Source organism: Mastigoproctus giganteus, chromosome 9, assembly GCF_048544385.1.
Source record: "Mastigoproctus giganteus isolate SK-2022 chromosome 9, ASM4854438v1, whole genome shotgun sequence".
Lineage (NCBI taxonomy): Eukaryota > Metazoa > Arthropoda > Arachnida > Uropygi > Thelyphonidae > Mastigoproctus > Mastigoproctus giganteus.
The window spans coordinates 24,458,245-24,477,149 of record NC_143583.1 but is presented as its reverse complement, the minus strand read 5'-3'; the positions used below and the strand labels follow the sequence as shown (position 1 = coordinate 24,477,149).

The 18,905-nt window shown below is 36.4% G+C and overlaps 1 protein-coding gene across 1 annotated transcript in view; it reads right to left on the bottom strand.

Moving 5' to 3' along the window:
• LOC150080102 (monocarboxylate transporter 12-B-like) overlaps positions 1-17,959 on the bottom strand; it is a 58,297-nt gene extending 40,338 nt beyond the window's left edge. The window contains exon 1 of the mRNA XM_090381370.1: positions 17,878-17,959. The gene's annotated coding sequence lies outside the window, so the exon portion shown is untranslated. The remainder of the gene's footprint in view (positions 1-17,877) is intronic.
• Between the last annotated feature and the right edge of the window lie 946 nt (positions 17,960-18,905).

Below are 18,905 nucleotides of genomic sequence, written 5' to 3'. Positions count from 1 at the left end.
CTAATACTGATCCTTGGGGAACCCCACTTCTTACATCAACCCAATATGAGGGATAACCATTTATCACAACTCTCTGCCTCCTGCCCTGAAGCCACCCTGCTATCCATCTAAGGAATTTTCCTGTGATTCTAACCTCTTCCAGCTTATAAAGTAACCGCTCATGTGGGCCTGAGTCAAACGCTTTGCTGAAATCTAAATAAACAACGTAGAAATTATTCCCTAAGTCCAGCTCTTGAATGACACTGTCAAAATAGCTAACCAGATTAGTTAAATATGATTTTCACTTTACAAAACCATGCTAAGTATCCTTCAGAATTCCATTTCTATCTAAGTGATCCTGAATTACATCCTTGGTCATAGTCTCCATGATTTTCTCTACTACTGAAGTTAGACTAACCGGCCGGTAATTTTCCACTTCATTCTTAGAACCGCCCTTATGTATTGGAGATACATTGGCACTTGTCCAATCCAACGGAATCACTCCCGAGTCCAGTGATGCTCTCATAATTAGCTTCAATAGTTCAATGCACGCCTCCATTAAGGTTATAGGGTAAATGCCATCAACCTCAGAAGCCTTACTGGCCTGTAGGCTCGAAAGTTTTTTCATTAAATAAACATGTGAAATTTAAACATCATTAATTACATTTTTTTCAACTTCACTTCCAGAATTTCTCATTGACGTGAAGGGTTTTTCTTCTGTAAATATGGATGCAAAGTAACTGTTGAGTTCATCTGGAACTTCGGCTGGGGTATCTAATACTATCCCACGTCCATTACACAAGGGTCCGATCTGGTTTATCCTTCTCTTCTTTCATTTATATATGTTAAGAATTCCTTGTCCCCCCTCTTTGCTAGCGATTTCTCATAATCTACCTTTGCCAGGGTAAATGCCATCAAACCTTTTCAGTGGCATTATTACAGATCAATTTCTAGCTGTTATAGGCTTCAGTACTTTTTCTTGCTCTGTAAGGTTTTCCATGCCGTCCTTTTCTGCTCAAATAATTTGGCAACTTCATTATTCATTCAACTTGGAATTCTTCTCGTGGAGTAATTTTTTAATGGTATACACGCATTCAAGGCTTCTGTGATTAATGTTTTAAAGGTATACCATGTTCAATTGTATTCGCTCTCTGTAAGATATCTACCCAGTTAATAGAGGCCATGTAGCACCTTAAGGCATCGTAATTTCCTTTCCTGAAATTATAACCCATTCCTTTGCCTTTAACTACTGCTACCTCTCTCTTCATTATTCACCGTAGAACTCCGTGATCACTTCCTGCTACTGGTTCCTGTAGTCAGCCCTATTATGTCATCTGGTTCATGGGTGATGATAAGGTCTAGAGCAGTGTTTCCCAACGTGGGTCCCACGCCCCACATGGGGGCAATTTGATTGTTCAGGGGGGCAATTCAAAAATTGCTCGTCTAGAGTTTAAAACAACCGCCTACTATGATTTAACTTGTACAAAAGAAGAATTGTTGGTATCTCAATTTTAAATAAGCATTCGTTAAATGTTGTACTTTCTATAGAGCTGCACTTGAAAGTTTGGAGTAATATCAACTACAGTTTGCTCGGAGAGTATTGCTTACTATGCCTAGTGAAGGAATAGTACATACTGTATTGGACGATTGCTTATGGCATATGCAATGTGCAAGCAAAGTGGTTGTCTACTGTAGCCTACCGCAAACTCAGCATGTTATATGAAATAGGTAATTCCTTTCATACAAACGCTCGTTTGGGCATCGTGACTGTACATTTGGATAGGTTTGACGATCTCAGATTAAAATAAAAATTACTTTGTCCACGCACAGAATTATTATTAATGAAGAACCGTGATATACAATGGTATGTATTTGTCATATATGTATTTCTGTGGTCTCAGTAAATAAGCAAATAAGTCCAAAAACTCGAATTTGCAGGAGAGGAAAAATAAACTTCACACTCTCATATAAACACGCATATATTCGAATATACAAATATTTATTACTCACGCTAAAACTACAATAACGAAGATAGCTGCGTGTCACATAATAGTAAATAATAAATACTTTATTATAGTGCACTTATCTCATTTTTGACAAATTAGACTTATCTGCTTGTTCACAGAGACCACAGATTTAATAGCCCGAATTCAGTAATTCGTGTGATTTATTCATTCAAAAAGCGTACTAATAATTAATTTTGATATATTAAAATAAAATTAAATTAACTTTAATGCATAGTTTATTTTTAGTTTTTGATTTATCTTATATTTATTTCTTTCAGTTGCGCAGTAAAATGAGTAGTGCAAGTAAAAAAAAAAGTTCGTCAGTATTCAGAGGAATACTTAAAATTTGGTTTCATACCCGCTATCCACGATCAAAGGTCACCTTTTTGTCTTTTATGCCAACAATGCTTGACCAACGAATCAATGAAGCGAGGTCGTCTTGAGGCGCATTTGAAGGCGAAACATAATGCTCATGTAAATTCAGATTTAGATTACTTTCAAACTTTAAAGAAGAATTTTGAAAAAAGAGCAACATTAAAGTCTCTATTTATTGCTCATACTGCAACTGTCAATCGTACTCTTGAGGCTAGTTATGAAATTTCTTTACTCATTGCTAAATCTGGGAAAAATCATACTATAGGAGAGAATTTAATCAAACCATCAATATCAGCATTTCTTAAAACAGTTCTGGAAAAAGATGACAAAGACGTGAAAGCTATGCCACTCAATAACAATACTGTTAGCAGAAGAATAGATGAAATGAGTGAAGATATTGAAATACAACTTGTTGGAAAGCTGAAAACAAGAAAATTCTCAGTGCAAATGGATGAATCAACTTTGAGAGACAGTGAAGCCGTACTGATAACTTATGTGAGATATATTGATAAAGGTAATTTTGCTGAAGAAATGTTATTCTGTAAATCATTAGAGAGCACCACTACCTCCAAAGATATATATAATAAGCTAAAAAATTACTTAGATGACAATAATATACCAATGAAAAATATAACATCTTGCGCTTCAGATGGTGCTCCTAATATGATGGGCAAGAAAAATGGCTGCTTAAAATTGATGAAAGATGAGAATCCAGAAATGCTTCTTGTGCATTGTGTTATTCATAGGGAAAACTTGGTAGCTAAAAATATTTCGCCTGTTCTTCATGAAGTACTAAAATCAGTTATAAAATGTGTCAATGCTATTAAAGCTAATGCCAAATGTGAGCGTCTCTTCAAGCTTTTTTGTGAAGAACAAAATGGAGACCATGTGAGACTTTTACTTCACACTGAAGTAAGGTGGCTCTCGAAAGGGAACTGCTTGAAAAGATTCATGGAACTATTTGATACTATTAGTGACTTTTTAAGTGACAAACCTGAAATGAAGCATCTGTTAACGGTCGATGGTAAAGCATTTGTGAGTTATTTAGCCGATATCTTTGAAAAACTAAATATATTAAATAAACAACTTCAAGGAACAAATAAAACTCTCGTCGATGCAAAAGCGAAGATATTTGGTTTCATTACATTTATTGAATTATGTCAAAAATATATTTGTAACAAAAATTTTGAACAGTTTCGTTGGCTGCAAAAATGTGAAGTGACTGATACCGCTGTACTTGTTATTGTCGATCATCTGAAAATTCTGTCCGCTGATTTAAAAGAAAGGTTTTCTGATTTAAAACAAATTGATTTTCCAACCTGGATGATGCAACCAATGTTAGTGGATTTGTCTGATGTATCAATGCAGTACCAAGAAGAACTCTCAGAAATGCAAAATGATGAGTCAGTTAAAACTTTATTCAATATAAAAGGAGCGATGGCATGGCTTTGTGATGAAACAGAAATTAAATACCCAAATTCAACCAACTTTGCAAGAGAGCTATTGTTACCGTTTCCATCTTCATATTTAGCTGAATGTGGATTTAGTGCCATAAATGATTTGTTCCTAAAGAAAAGAAATCGACTGGATATCACAAAACGGGGAGACTTGAGACTGAAGCTGACTAAATTGGAGCCCAATATAAAATCTCTCTGCGGCAAGCATCAAGCACAAGGGTCTCACTAAATTTAGTGCACTCATCTAGAAGTGACTTCACATGGAATGTTGAAATTATTAAACAATTAAATAATAATTACTAAAAATTAAAATATTATAAAAAAATCTTTCATATAAATTATTTTGTACTTGAATTTTAGTTGTCCATTATATGTTTTGAAAATTTACTTACTGTTTTTTTCTTAATAATTTCCTAATGATTTCTTCCTAAAACCTAAGTTTTGTGTCCTGAACAAGTTGTAATTAGGCTTCATTTAGGAAATAATTCAATTTTTGAATATAAAAAATATGTATATCGGTGTTTCCCAACGTTACATAGGGGGCATCAGAATTTTAGAAAGACTTAGGTGGGGCATGGTAAAAAAAAGGTTGGGAAACACTGGTCTAGAGTATTCTTTTCCCTAGTACTTTCCTTGACATGTTGATACAAATAACAATCATCTAGTTGATTTAAAAAAGTTGTACCCCATGTGGAATTTCCTTCCCATTTGTTCCAATCAATTAGAGACAAATTGAAATCATAATGAGACATTCACGCTTATTTGTCCATTCCATTTGCATGTAGAAGCTCTCATCATAATCTTAACAATCACATCGCCTGTAGATTACTCCTACTCTCATTATACCTTTGCTTCCAACTATTTCACATCATACAGATTCGATACTAACATGCGAAACGTCTGAATCCGGGAAAGCTTTCGTCGCGCTCAGGCTACTTTTGATAAGAAGCATGACCTCATCGCCCCTTCTATCTTCCCTGTCCTTCCCAAATACGTTATACATACCGTACTGAAACTCATCATCCCTTATCTTCGGGTGGCACCACGTTTCTATAAGCCCTATTATGTCAGCGTTACTTGTCCTAACCAGCAGCTCGAATTCACTAATTTTATTGACGATACTTCTGACATTACTGTATAAACAATTAAGACTTAGTGTTCTTGTATAGTTAACTACCCTGACACACCCCTTAAATTTATTTAAGCTCGCTTCCCTGGCATTTACTACCTGCTCATTTGAAATGCTTTTGCCCTCAGAACATCTTGCTACTATGTTCTGTTGCGGTAACAAACAAATACTCTTGAGGTATGTGCAAGAGTTAATTTGACCAATACTATCAGATAAACTCGTATCTATATTCGTATTTATAAGTAATTTCAGTATAACTGGAATTTCCTCATAAACTAACGGGATCTACTTACCACTCTTCTGAGCGTTATCTGCCAGTCTCTTTCCTTTAGTTTCTGAGGTCAGCCCGAACATTCCTCTGCTGTAGAAGCAAAGTGACGTTTCCATTTGGCACGAATTTTGACGTTTCCAATGGCACGAACAGATTGATTGCTAATATGTCATTGAGCTCAACACCTCAGCCCATCTACTGTATTTCGTTGATCTGCTTAATTTAGCTTGAATACAGTTGTTTATATCTGTTCCTTACAAATGGATGGCTAGTATGGTTCTTTTTGCAGATCTCAGGGGTGTACCTTTGGCAATATAGTGCATACTATTACGGCCACAATGGTTATTCTGTTCGTTTTTCGCAAAGCTAAGAGAATTGGAAATCACTGAGCTTACACTATCTACTTGTGGACTCCTGGAAGAATCTTTGCTATGAATGTGTTCAGTATTTTGAACTAAGAGGAATGACCAAAGAAGCTCGTAATCGCTACTCCTTTAGTCCTTGATGTGAAAAACTATTAGTGCAGAGGAAGATTTTTATGCACTTCGGAATTTGCGGTCCAACTATTCAGAAAAAGGGGGATCTTGTTACAGTTGGAGTAGCATGAGCCAGATACTGAATGATGGTTAAAAAGGGCATGACGTGATACATTATTATGGTAGACAGGGTGGAAGCAAGCAGGATGAGTGGTGCCGTTCTGATTATAGGCGGGAGTCTATGCTGTGAACACTATATATTCTAAAGAACCTCAAGATACATACTCCAGATTCCTCTTCCACTGACTCATTAAACTAACTGGTTGAATGATTCTGCACGAAAAAAAAAGGAATTATCTTACCTGGCTCATTGCGCTAGGTCTGCAGGTATAACTTCAATGGCTCACTGTCATTATACTGTTCTGATTGATCTAAATATCTGATTTTGTCATTTCTACAGCAAGATTTCTACTGTTTCGATCGACCAAAATGGACAATTATATCATTTCTGCAGTAGGAGTTATAGGTTTATGGTGCTTGTCTGTCAGTATTCGTGGTATATATAACACAGTATATATAACAACATGTTGTATCAGGTAATTCAGAGCAGTTGTTGAGGGGACCACTGACGCTTTTCGGGAGGGCTCATATCGGAGAAATTGGGGCTCCAGTAGAGAGATAGACCACCATGACGAGACTGCAGGATTGCGTTGTGGTTGCATCCTCAATGAATGTGCTGCTGTGGTGTTATTGTAGTTCCAGGGACTGTACATGGAGAGTAATCGAGATATTACATTTTACTGTAAACTGATGTGCTGTTGGGATTGCTTAGTAGTAATAATGTCAAATGATGTCAGAAAGCAAGCTTATACAGCATCAGCCAAAAAAAAAAAAAAAAAAACAGTTCACCCATCTGTACCTACCAGGAATTTGTCTAGTTCTCCCTTTAATTTATTCAGTCTATCCACTTCCACAACAACCGATGAAAGTCCGTTCCAACAATCAACCACAGCTGGCTGAAGGCAAACTTCCGCACATCTATCCTGCAACAATACTTGAATTTATACTCTCTATGTGTGTAATCTCAGCAAGAGGAAGAAAGAGGAAGAATGCCATCAACATTTAGCTTATTCAAACCATTCAAAGCCTTAAACACTTCAATCAGATCACCTTGCAGGTGCCTAGTTTCCAGAAGTTGCAATTTGCAGAACTGAAGCCTTTTTTTGGTAACAGCACTTTTTTGTTCCTTCACCAATCTGATTGTCCTTCTCTGCACCCTTCCAGCAGTTCTACATCCCTCCTAAAGTAAGGCATTCAGACCCGTATACGGTACTCAAGACGCGGTCTGACAATGGCTTTTTTCAATGGGAAAATCACCTCCTTGTCCCTGCTAGCAAAGTTTCTGTACATCATTGACGAAACCCCATGAGCTGTCCTGATAGCCTGTTTGCATTGCTCAGAGAGCATTACATCTGACTGCACAATTACCTCCAGGTCTTTATCATATTCCACTACTGTCATTCTAGTACCACACAATTGATATGTGAAAATTAATTTTGAGTGTGCCGGATATTGGCCAGATGGAAAAAAATCCAACTATTTTATGTGGAGATGGGCTAGAATAAAACAACAGTTAGATCACAATATTATATGCCGAATATTATATGACGAGTTCAAAAACTGTCTTTCAGGAAGGACATTGTTCCCGTGCTATTTCACACTGGACATGGATGCCTGTTGGGCCTGGGCCCCGAAGTTTTAAGCATCGTCTACAACAGAGTTTCCCAACCTTTTTTGACTCGCGAACCCCCTTTCAACATAATATTTTTATCCCGAACCCCTAAGCCTATATTTTATGAAATCGTATAATAGTACAGTACTGAATTTTTATTATAAAATATTTCTAGTACTACATGTTTATAAGCGATATTACGTATTCATATAAAATTATTATAAAGTACCTGTACAAAATGTATACATATATTCCAAAACTTTATTTCTTCGTTGTCATACTGGTATTTCTCTTTTTTTTTTTTTTTCAAGATTTGAAAACAATAAGGAACTGATGGGTATACCCAATACCTGTACATTATAGTAGACAAAATTTTGAATATCATAATTTATGCAACAAATTGGAAGGTTGTGAAGGGTAATATTAAAATATATAAGACCGAATCGAGAAACGTTGTTTCAAATTCGATTAATAAAACACGGACTAACCGACTACTTCTACTTATTTATTAGCACTTTACAGATAAATATAAGAAAAAAAAAAAAAAGAACCGTTGACTTTGAGACAATAAAAAAAATAATAAATAAAATAAAATAGATGGTATTATGTAATTTTTTTTTCTTGCCAGCATTTCTCCATGGTATTCCTGTTTGAATGAAGTTTGACACTTTTGACCCATATTGCGCGTTTTACATAAATCCATAAATGTTTGAAATTAAAATTTAAGTATCCATAATTAAAACTTCCGTATCATTCCAAGTTTTCTTTACGTCACCAACAGCAGTTCCAATAATTGCCTAAATGTCAGAGGTGAGAGCAATGCGTGCCCAGTTGAGCGATATCTGTATTTCCCGTGGGAATCAGAAAGCTTAATTTATTAACAGAAAAAGCATTAATGTACGCGCTCCCATTAACCAGCTCGGTCTGATCGAGCTGGCTTAACATTGAGATAAGAGCACATGCTCAATTGGCCAGGAGCAGATGCAAGGTACACATCAGTGGTTGCTGATTAGTCCTGCTAGTCATAATTTATTTCCAGTAAGTCAGGTCAATGGCGAATTTGTTCAGGTCGGCGTCAAGTGCCTGAGTTTGTTTGAGCATCTACTGAGGAAGGAACCTTTTCGAGAGATGGAGTCGTGCTGAACGCGGGTAGAGCTCGGGATTGGCCCTAAGGGCAGCAGGGGAAATCCTCCAGCCACAGGTATCCCAGAATGAAGATGTTGCCATTATGCCTGTTATCATCTTCACTGTTGCTAGGAGGCGTTGGTTGTCGATTAAGGTGAGAAGCCGTGGAATCCCGAGAGAGTCGGCAAGTTGCGTGGTGCGAATCAGAGCTGGAAGGTTGTGCTTCCTGTTGGCCCACTTTAGAGCCAGAATTCTGCGGCAAACAGTGGTTTCTTTATTGACGGTGCCGCTGACACCCAGATTTCAGGCAGCATAGAGTAAAGGTGGAAAGATAACTGTTCTTATGTACTTCACGGTTGTATTTTTATCGGTGATATGTAGGAGATGTTGTTTTGCTATCCACCGGAGTCTTGAAGCAAGTGTGAGGAGCATGTCTAAGTGGGCGTTAAATGGAAGTTTGGAGTCGAATACATACAACGCCCTAGATCACGATGGCTGGACACAATTGGGATGAGAGTGTTGCCGACCGAAGGCTGGAGAGATCAAGGAGTTTGCTTCAGTGAATACGCCATGAATTCGGACTTGGCAGGATTGATCTTGAGCCCAAACTGGCAGAGGTAAGATGTGACTGCGGTGAGAGTGTTGTTAATTTTCGCTTTTACCAGGTCTAGGTCTTGACTGAGTATGATGGGAGTGAGTATCTTGATATCATCCGCATAGCTCAGTAGACACCGAAAATGTGCAACCAGTGGAGAGATAATAAATGAAAACAGAAGGCCCGAAAAGACCCTTCCTTGTGGGACTCCAGCAGTGACGGATCTTGTATGAAGATTTATAACTCTGTCATGCAGAAGAGAAAGCATAGTATGTTCCCTGTGATCTGGAAGTGGCATTCCAGGAGAGTGAGAAGTTGGTTTACTTGGACGGCATCAAATGCGCCTCAATGTCTCAGTAAGTAACAACTAGTTCTTGCCTTTTCTCAAATGCTGACAAGATAGTACTCGTGGTCGTTAGCAGATTGGTGATTGTTGATCTGTTTGGAAGGGAGTAGTGAATTTAGGCTGGATTAGTGGACAAGATCTGCTTAATGAGGATGGGGAGTAAGGCCTTCTCCAGGAGCTTCAGCAGACTGGAGGAGTTGGAGATGGGTCGGTAATGTTTAGGTTGCGATGGCGACTGAACTGCGTTGAGACACAATTAGCTAAAGATTTGATGATATATTTTTCTACTGCTGTGGGAAAATCTGCTTCGAGAGTAACTAGTTGAAGATAATTAAAAGTGGCTGAATAATGTACGGATTTAGGCATTTGAACATGAATTGGGGAAGTCCATTATCACCGGTGGTTGACGAGGCAGGTAGAGAATTGATGGCTACGATCAGCTATTGTTTTGTGATCTGAATGATATTCAACACTTCGTGCTGGGTGAACTATGTTGGTATAGCCAGATCTGAGTTTGGCACAGGATTACGGTTAAATCTTGTGACGAAATCTAGCCACAATTCAGGATCAAGTTTCAGAGGAAAGTGAAGGCTCACTTTCTTGTATGGAATTTTTCCTTTAGCTAGATCACGGTTAACGTACAATTTGATTGCCTCAGATTTCAAGTGGTTGAATTGAGCCCCTGCCCTTGAATAAAGGATGCGGTCATTGACATTTTGCGACTGTTTCCATGTGCGATAGAGCTGTTGCTTCAGCTGGAAACTCATTTTGAGTTCTGAATTCCACAAAAGTCTTGTATAGACTGATTATGATTTTTTTAGAGGCAGCATAGTTGTAAGGACATCTGCTTTATCAAATATTGAGATAAATTAACTTGGACAATTGATGAAAGATGTGTGGCTTACGATTCTAATAATATATTTTTCAAAAGTATTGGAGCCTTAAGATACCTGATGGTCCTAATCGCACATTAAATATAAATTGTTGTAGGGTTTTAGGCGCATTAGCAACTTAGGGCTATATTGCACCGTACATAATGTGTGTAAATTTCATGTTTTTTGTGGTCAATTTGTTGTTCGGACGAAAAACCATGCCACTTGCGCCATGACTCAGCAATATTGTGAAAATGGCCCATAAAAATTCCTCACGTCATTGACGGTATTCTAACTCAGATCTTTTCCACTCGATATGGGAAGGACGGTCATTTTTCCAACTGAGCTACCCACGAGGGCATTAAATACATATAAGCATATTTTGTGTCATTTGTTGGTTACGCAAATATTGTGCCGGTATACTATTTTATTTATTTATTCAATTGATTGTTAGTTACAATTACCTCTTGTACAGGGTGCAAGCTAGAGGAGAAAAAAATACAACTCAGCGAATAAATTTACAAAATATTGACAGTTTAAAAAAAAAAAAAAAAAAGGTCCTTCGTGCTGAGTGTCTCAAAGAGGTGTTTCAACAACATGTTGTTGTTGTTATTTGGTTTTTAGGAGCATTAGCAACTAAGGCCATATTGCTCCGGTGCGGTGGTCATTCCCTGACCTTTCCGCATCCTCCGTATTTGGTGGTGACGGGCTCGAACCTCGGTCTATCAAGAAGCGTGTGCTACGCACTGCTGCTCCTTCCCACCTGGCTACGGAGGTGCTTCCACAACATGTAAAGCTTACCAAACTTCTCGCACGAACTGCTTGATGGCTAATATCTGTGCCGGATTTGGCCAGAATGATACATCTGTCACCTGTAGAAGACAGATGTATAATTTTTAATCCACGTGGTACACAGGAAAGAATTGCCGCGAATTTAAGTGGTGGGATACCCCAGAGCAGGCTTTTGAGCATGATGGATTTTAGCGCTTTTCAACATTCCAAAGCCATGGAATATCCAACAAACCAAAGCCAACTGGTCATGAGAAAAATTGAACATCAGCTTTGACCACACCCTTTGACAAGACATATCCGAACAGTCAATGTTTTCCATAAAAACCGCAGAAAATGTTGTCATCCTTTCTTTTAGCTACAGCGGTGGTGGAAACTAATGGTTTGGGCTGCTTTTCTTGATATGGCGTTGGTCTGATAGTTTTTGTGGATGGCAAAGGAGCTGAAGAGAAATATTGTGACATTCTCGAAAGTGCCATTTCTCCAAAACTGGCAGTTTTATATTTTCTTTGTGACTTGCGGTTTTCAACTTCCTTCTTACACAAATCTCGATGAGTGACAGCTTGATTTTGGGAAAATATCTGAGTCCAACGGTTTCATTGTGGGGCTAACTGGAAAGAGATATGAGGGTTTCGTTTCCGTTTTCCAGCTATTTTGCTAAAGAAACAAATATGTTCATGGATGTGATCAATATCTGTGAGCCTTTGTTATCTCTTAGCTTAGTGTCCTAATATTTTTCATAAGTGTTCAATGAGGATATTGCTTTTAATTTACGGAGCAATATGGCCTTAGTTGCTAATGCTCCTAAAAACCAAATAACAAACAAACAAACAAGCTTTTAATTCAGAGTCTATCGTTATATAAGATTTGCTGTCATGCATCGCCCTCTTAGGTAGCACAGTTGGTAGAATCGCCATCCTTCCCACACCGGTTGGAAAAGACCTGAGTTCGAGTCCCGTGGATGACGTCAAGAATTTTATGGGAATTTTTCACAACGTGGCCGAGATAGTTAGTCGCAAGCGAGGGTAGCATGTTTATTGGCTCCCGGAAACTAGGGTTTTCTTCCAGCAAACAGCAAATCTACCACAGAACACACGCAATTCACAGACAGTACATACAGAGCAATATGGCCTTAGCTGCCGATGCTCCTAAAACCCAATAACAACAACTATCGTAGATCATTCTTCCACAACTAAAAAAAAAACTTATCTCTGCTAGTATCATTCTTATTATAATGCACGGGAGTGTACAGTACTGACTATCACTTAAACTAAGCTATTTTGTCCAAACTTGAGTGTCAAGGCAGAGGGTCTATAGAAAAACGAGCTCAAGGTCTTTTCCTAATGATCAACATAACCAAGGTTCTCATTGAAGGATACTCAGAGGGTTCAAGAATACACCCTCAACTCTCTGTTGGATACCGAATGTGAGGGAGAGGGGGGGGAGAGGAGATCATGTGATTATCCATGCAAAAATTGAAAGCTCAAAATAAAACGACTATCCACTATGAAAGAAACGACTATCGAGATACTATATATCGATAGCTGTTTGTTTTATGTTTCAAACTTCGATATTGAATCTAATGTGTTACGTTAATCGTTTATTATGATTAATGTATACGAAAGCCGGTCGAAATAGTACGACGGCCGACTGCGATTTACAGCTGTGTGCTCGACACTGAATGATTTAACTTTGGCCACACCTACTACGGAGTGACTTCATCGAGAGCGTTGTTGCTAGGGCGCAACAGAGGCATCACAAGAAGTAGCGCGCGCAACCTGCATTATAGGCGGTATTAAAAAAAAAAAAAAAGGAACGCTTGCATCGAGTCCGTTATAATAGGCGCTTTGGGCTGATTTAAAACGGGAACGAGAGCAAATTTCGTATTCAGCATTTTATGAAGTTTGTTCTTTCATTTTCGTTTAACAGATTTAGAAAGATGTCTACTGTTCAACTTTCTGTAATTAGAAATTAATGACACCTAATTAGCTTTGATATGCAAAGGACATTAACCCACGTCTTTAAAATCACAGCTTTGCGGAGAGTATTACCATAGCAACGAGTCTCTTATGGAGCCGGCTTGTTCTAATGGCACAGTCATGGATTTTAACCTCTATTTACTACTACTACTACTACTGCTACTTTGTCTTGCACAATACCATTTGATCAAATTGCAATTTACTCTGATTTGGAGGACCTCTACATATAACTAAATGTTGATAACTACCATAGTTTATTTATTGATTTTCTAAATCAGTGGTTTACCCATATCCATGATTAATTGGGAGGATTTCAGCACTTGCATTTTTCTTAAGGAACCCGGGTTTTTCATCCAGCAATGCAAATCAACTAACCATATAGTACACGCAGTATACAAACATGAAAATTATATGGAAGACTTCTATATATAACTAAATGTTGATAACTACCATCATTTATTTACCGATTTTCTAATTCAGTGGCCTACCCATATGAGTATTATTCGACTACCGTAGAACGATTGCTTGGGAGGATTTACACATTCATTTTTCTTAAGGAACTCGGGTTTTTCATCCAGAAATGCAAGTCAATTAACTATACAGTACACGCAGTATACAAACATGAAAATACTGACGTCGAGTTATCTCTGTGAAATTCTAAACAAACCAACCCTGCTCTAAATCAGCTGCTGTCGAACTGTGGCCACTGAAACTAGGAGCTATCTGTTAAAGGTGATGGAATGTTGTTGTAAACAACGTTATAATGGATTTCTTTCTATTCAACGCTGGTATTAATTTAGGTCACTTTGCGTAGTAATCATTAAGTAATTAATTAATTAATGTGAATAAATAAAGTACCAATTAATACTGCAATAATACTCATAATTCTAGAAACAAGACTGCACCGCATTTCACATAATTTAGATTAATAGGCTGTATCAAACGTCATCCTTCATCATCCTTCATACTACAGTCAATAAGATAGGCCCACATATACCAGTGTTGATGATTGATGTTGTACCCATACTGTTATTATTGCCACCTACTTTTAGGAAAATTTTAAATCCTCTGCGAAGTGCTCTTATCACATCAACCTAAAATAACAGTGCTAGCACCTAAAGAAACCACATAATGGCTTCTGGTCCCACGTCACACACCTACATACGCTCACACAAAATTTATCTAAATATAATTTATATCTTGACTTTCCATTCACGATATGGAAAGCTGATTACTTTAATAAAATAATTTCAACAAGATTTCTGCTTTTTTTCGTGAATGAATAGCATATTTCATTCTGACATCTCGGTATGAGATATCAGGATCAAATACATATACACCAATTAAACTATAGCTCTATCGTGATATGTGTAATGTATGGTACACGATGCACGCAATCGCATAATCCATCTATCTGAATTACGGGGAGGTTTTCCAAAGAAAATAAATATATACTTGAATCATGCTGTAATCCAGAATTGAAATTCGGTCATTTAACATATATATATATATATATCTACCCCTCTTGTTTTAGGTTAGGATTTCGTTTTCTTATTTTAGTATGACATTTGCAGAAGTTTCCTAAATAATCAATATGATGCAGTATATAGTTCCCAGATCGAAGAATCAATAACTGAAAGAGATACTCCGGCTAAAGTTGGTTTTAATTTGAAATATTGAATATACTGGCTAGCTAAAAGATAAGAAATCGAACCGGCTTTGTTCAATAAAAATTTTCTTTCAACCATTTCAAATTTAAGTTCACGATAAAATAAAGTCGAAATAGAGAGAGAGAGAATGAATTTTTATTGCAAACGTTCAATTATACACATAGGCAAACTGAATGATATTGCAAAAGCCCTTCACGGTCCAAGGCCAGAGGTTGTCATAATAATGATGTTCCGTTTTAGAGTTTTAAAAAACAACTTAATTTCAAATTACACGCTAAAACTCGTTCGTTTGATTGCTATCCAACATTTTCTTCTTCTTTTTTTGTTGTTATAACAACATCTATTTACAGCATTCAATTGAAAAACCTAAATAGTTTCCGGAAACGCCAATGTCCTGTCCTACGCAAACCTGGAAGCAGGTGAAAAAATTGAACTGCGGATAGGCAAACTGTTGAACTTTCCCTCTTGTGTGTTCAGGGAGGTGGGGGGGGGGGGGGGAGTTGACACGGATACTACGAAAACGCGCACCTGCTTCTCTCTCTTTTTTTTTTTTTTTTTTGTATCGTTTATCTCAAATTTTGACTTTTAGGGTTACAGAAAATATCATTAAAAATAGCTTTCTAAGATTTCACGTACACACGTTGGGTATAAAGAATTACTTGATTAAAGTCGAGTTCCTGGATAGTAATATAGCGTACGTACGTACATATACGTACACAATTTTTGCATTATATTTGATTTATCCCGAAATGAGGTCCAAGCCATTTCGAGCTTTACTTGAGGCTTATTTTAAATATTCTAATCTCTGTCTACGAATGCAATTTCTCACATGGGTGTACATGTTATGTAGATGAGATTACCTATACACACTTTATGTATATACGTATGTGTGTATAGTGGTCTGCTGTACATAGGGTTGTTTACTTCCACTGCTCCGTTACTGAAACAGATGTAAGCCGGTGGAATGACTTTTTTCTTTTGGCACCGTTAAAGCCATGCGCATTATATTAAGGGATTGCTCAAGTCTAAGGACGCTGTTTAATAAAAACGCTATATTAGTAGCATTCACTCTCCGTGCTGTCTAGTACTTGCTTGGCGGTGTTGGCAAGCACTGGGAGATCTCCCGTGCGACGCAAACAACGGCTTTAAAGTAGAAACCAGCTGGTAGCAACACGTTGGCCTCGGAAAAGACCACGTGTTTACCAGTCAGCGGTGAATAACCAAGCTCACAGCTCTAATTTTGACGGCAGTTCTTTGCGTTTTCAGACATCAATAGAATAGCCTGGCATTGATTTTTACGGCGTAACCTCGTTCGTCGCAATATGCTTTTCATTGCGAAATTGCCCATTGAATCGATTTATTAAAATGATTTTCACTTATATATGTGGTTTCAGCTACAACTCTTGGTTTGTCAAGGTGTAATTTAACCCTAACTACCATAAGATCATATGATTGTATGTGCAAAAGCTTTGCATCAAAACTAAACCTTTTCGAAATTATTTAAACATGCAAACTCCATTTTTAGTTATTTAACCTGCAATTCCTTGTTGGAAATTATATTTTAGCTTCTGCACCACCAAGAAAAGTCTCGTACTAAAAAGAGATGTTGTGGAACATTCATATGAAAATGGCCTTATAATTTCAATGGAAGAAAATGTTAATGCTCAGCGAAATTTAAACGAAATAGTTCTATGAAAATCTTGAATTTTTGTAATATTTTTCTAAAAATAAAATGAGGTTTGAATTTCATTACCCTCTCGCTGTTATTCATAGAGAATACAAATTGATTATTTAATTTTAGAATCAATTTATGAATTTGTCATAGTAAAGATATTGTAGCTAATTTTAATAGATAAATTATTATCATTTATAGAGTTTATTACTAATCTGGGAAATTGGATTCTGAAAATACTTTCGCTTATCCAACTGAGCATTATTCAAAATCGAGGGGACTGGTATACATTAAATAACTGAATATTCTACTTTTAGTCTGTTTGCTGGTAAATCGAATACTTTTGGTAGTTATATAAAGACAAACATTGGGGGGTTTTATTCGTACTTACTGTATACTCATGCAGTTTCAAAAACTGCATAATAGAAACTGCTGCTTAGTATAGGAATATATGCAGTTTCAATAATCGTAATTCCTTTCAGTACTGTTCTATTCAGAATGCTGAATTCATACACACGATCTTTTATGTTATGGACCTTAACAAAAATGATCTCAGGAGGCGATCATTATTATCCTAAAATAATGATCTCGAGGTTCTTCCATGAGAATCCTATTCCCACCTCCTGAGATCAATTAACTGCAGCCTCTATTAAAGAAGCATTTAGCAACTCCTTCAGTCTTTGATGAGATTCAATCAAACCCCTCTAAACAAGTGACGAACGACTATAAAGTAACGGAGAATAATGCAGTTCTGACAATATTTTCTGAATTATAAAATGCCCTCTCCTCTCGCTGTACTTTAGGTATAAAAGTAAAACTTTTTGAATCATTAATGTTATTAAACATTTTGTATCAAATAACTATCATCATTATTTTAAATTTTAAACAGCACTTCACCAAAAGAAAGAAGGAAAAATCATGAGAGCCACATATATTGATATTTAATTTACTTCTATCTAAAAATATTATTCACATGCCATTATTGCAAATTTTAAATGCACCTCAATTTAAAAGTTCAGTTATGCAAATAATAATTACGACAGTGTGTAGCAAGAATTAATATTTACAAAATCTTCCTGCGTTTCAATCTTAAAAATAAGAATAATTATTAATAATACACTTAATAACACTATTAAATTAAACAGTAAAATAATGAATCAAAAATATTTTTGATTCATTATTTGAAAGATCAGTTTCGTTTGTTCCATTAAAAGTAATTCTTCAAATAATAAATTTAATGTGATTTAGCAACATTTAATAGACATTTAGCTTGCTAAAATAATAGTTTTTTCACTTTTTTCTAAGTGATAAATTATAAACCTAAAATGAGACATAATACAGATCATTTCAGAAAATCGAACAACGTTATACAGTACCGGTATAAAATCTCTGCTTCTGTCTTACCTTTTCTGTACTGCTCTAATGAATAAAAGATTCGGTAGACTGGCTGCTAATAAACAAAAATTGATGCTGCTTCACACTTATAACTATAACTCACTGACAAAAACATCGAAGCTACTTGTCAAAGCACCTAAACGTCAAGGGCGCCTGAGCCCTTCTGCTTAACAGCATGAGCTCGAAAGACACATGTTTCAATATGTTACTACTAACGCCCTCTGACAGCTGGCAATGCTAAAAAGGAAAACAAGAATATTTAACAGTTATCTCCCGGATGATAGATAAACTGCACTAAATAATATTATTAAGCACAATAAAAAAAAAAATAATAAAAAAAAAAAAAAAACTGGGAAAAGATTATTTCATTGCTATTTAACTATGAAAAATGAAACCATAAATTTTCAAATTTTACAACTTAACTTATCTACTCACTAATAATAGTTATTTTAAAATTTTCTATCTACTAATAAGGAGAAAAATGATGTTTTAACTTATCTATACACATTTATTGCTCAAATAAAGAATGACTTAAAATTCCAGAAATAGCGATTTCGAATTAAATTAAATTTTAATTTAAAAGTCGAAGATATTCTATAAATTAATTCAGACCATTAGCCAATGTGCGTAAGTGTTATATAAATCGCGTAGCTTGAACCTTATTGGCTCTAAATTATTCTGAGTTGAACAAGTACATCTTTTAGCATCTTTCATATTGTGGGAATATATCATCATTGGGTTGTCACGTCTTGCACTAATCGATGCCTAGTTACACATTAATGAAGAGACCGTAATCACCAAAGTCAGGCTAATGGCACGTGTGACAAATACGTATCAATCGGAAGCAACGTTATTTATTTCTTGTATAAAATCGAGGTAACTCGTGATGATTTTATTCATAGTATGAGATTTTTGATGCAACTATTGTAACCTTAGCTCTGTGTGCACATGTTGTATTTTCATCATGTGGTAACTGTACTTTAAACTGTGGTAAAAAAAAAAAAACTAAACTAAACTATTATATTATTGTCACCAGG